The sequence below is a fragment of the Schistocerca nitens genome, chromosome 5 (assembly GCF_023898315.1).
Source record: "Schistocerca nitens isolate TAMUIC-IGC-003100 chromosome 5, iqSchNite1.1, whole genome shotgun sequence".
Classification (NCBI taxonomy): Eukaryota; Metazoa; Arthropoda; class Insecta; order Orthoptera; family Acrididae; genus Schistocerca; species Schistocerca nitens.
Window position 1 is genome coordinate 318,951,372 of NC_064618.1, and position 2,397 is coordinate 318,953,768.

The 2,397-nt window shown below is 41.1% G+C and overlaps 1 pseudogene; it reads right to left on the minus strand.

The window, feature by feature from the left end:
• Positions 1-1,389: 1,389 nt before the first annotated feature.
• Positions 1,390-1,507, minus strand: LOC126261473 (5S ribosomal RNA; annotated as a pseudogene).
• Between the last annotated feature and the right edge of the window lie 890 nt (positions 1,508-2,397).

Below are 2,397 nucleotides of genomic sequence, written 5' to 3' on the forward strand. Positions count from 1 at the left end.
TGGAGTGAGGGTGTGATCGTCGCATTCAGGTTTCATTATTTAAATAGATTCTTTCCACATCTGCTGTACTGCAGCGGGTACCGAATGGTTATCAAAATTATGGAGAGATACATTGCCTAGAAGCCATAGTTTTCTTGAGATGTTAACACTCACCATTCATACGGTGTACTGTCGTTTCTATTGTAGACATGTAGTCGGCGGTATTCTAGTATTCTAAACTATGGGTAGTTTGTACGTCTTTGTAGTTAACCTGACCAGTGAAATCAAGAGATTCACTGTATAACGACAAGACATATATTAGGACCAGCTGAACAGTGTATAACGTGACGGCATACTATGACATTTTTCTAGAAATCACCTGCGAAAGATTTTAGCGGGTGGAAGTCTTGCTTAGTTACCTGCCTCGTAAGACCATGAAGATGACTGTTCCCAAACGATATATACTGTGCGATACTGATGATTTCAGAACTGAGTTAGCGACTGAAACAAACTGTTTTTTAATTACTGTCAGATGCGACTCTTTACCGAAGCATCAGCCAAACATAGATAGCGTGAAGCCCATACGGTGTGGATAAATGATATTTATTGCGAACAAGGAGAACTCTAGTATTGGTCGTATAAATTTGAAACGGATTATTTATTATTGCATATAGACTTCAATCACAGTAATCATCTTCAGTGCAAGTCCAGTGGACTCACAGAATCATGCACGAAATGTAATTTCAAACATAGGCGTTCATAGTGAATAACATGCCAAGTAGCAGGTAAGATTCAAAATTAATAATCAATAATTGGGATAAGTAACAGTGTGCGATGATTCACTATTCACATTTCCAACAACCCGGATCTAGGTGCGGCGCTTTCGAAAAGAAGCTTTTATATCGCGCTGTGATGTCTGATTAAAGTTGTACAAATATTCTGTCAGATCCTGATAAGATTTCAAAGTTGCACAGCTTGTTTCAAATGATCCAAAATGTAAAATTTTGAAAGTCACAAAAAGAAAAATCTCAATGTTATCCTATAATTACAATATAGCTGAGTCACAACTGGAATGTCAGCTCACGAATTCCAAGGAGTAAAAACTTTGTAGGGATATGAAATGGAATGATCACGTACTTATAATCGTAGGTAAGGTATGTGGTAGACTTGTGTCTGGTTTTTTAATAGGATATCGGGAAAATGCAGTAAATATAAAAAAGCACTCTGTCTTCAGGCCCATCGGGACGAACCGACCGCCTATCATCCTCAGCTGAGGATGCGGATAGAAGAGGCACGTGGTCAGCACTCCGCTGTCCCGGTCGTTATGAAGGTTTTCTTTGACCGAAGCCGCTACTATTCGGTCGAGTCGCTCCTCAATTGGCATCACGAGGCTGAGTGCACCCTGAAAAGTGGCAACAGCGCATGGCAGCCCGGATGGTCACCCATTCAACTGCCGGCAACGCCCGACAGCGATTAACTTCGGTGATCTGACGGGAACCGGTGTAGCCACTGCGGAATGGCCGTTGCCGAGTAAATATAAAAAGGAGCTTGGAAACAAAACACCCGTGCACCTGTTCTAGAATACTGTACAAAGGTGTGGGACCCATACCAGATAGGACTAACGGGGGATATTGAATGTATACAAAGAAGGGGAGCACGAATGATCACAGATTTATTTGACCCATGGGAGGGAGTCACGGAAATGCTTAATAACACGTGGCAGATTCCTGTAGGTAGGCGTAACTATCCATTGAAAGTCTAGTTTCAAGAACCAGCTCCAAGCGACGATTCTAGGACTGTACTACAACTCTGGTCGTAGTTTTACGTCAGTAATTCCACTGTTGACAGCTGTGCATTGCGGTGCTGCGTGTGAGATGATCTATTAGGCAGATAGAAACTGGTAATCATACATAAAAAGATAGTGATCCAGGCGGCATTTGTTCATTCATTACAACAACTGAGATCACGGTGTCTGAGACAAGGCGTCAATTATGAAATTTTTCTTTTTTTCCACAAACGTTGTTCTTGGCAGTGCCAGTTTCGTTATTTGGGCAGAAAATGGTTTATATTCTTTCTTCTTCGGCACTCGACAGTTATTTTGCTGCCCAATTAACAAAACTTATCTATCGCTAGCGTCTGATTTTCTCATAATGGTATTCATCTACCCTCCATTACCTTGTATTATTTTTATTGATTTTCATCTCATAGCCCCCTTTAAAGACACTATTCACTTCAGCTGATGTTCCAAGGCCTATCCATTTCTGACAGGACTACAATGTCACTGACAAACCTCAGACTTTTAATTTCTTCTCCTACAAGCCTAATTCCCTTCCCAAATTTCTACTTGCTTTCTTTTATTAATCATCAGTGCACAGATTGGGTAACATCGAGGCTACAATCATCTCTTCTCAACCTCTG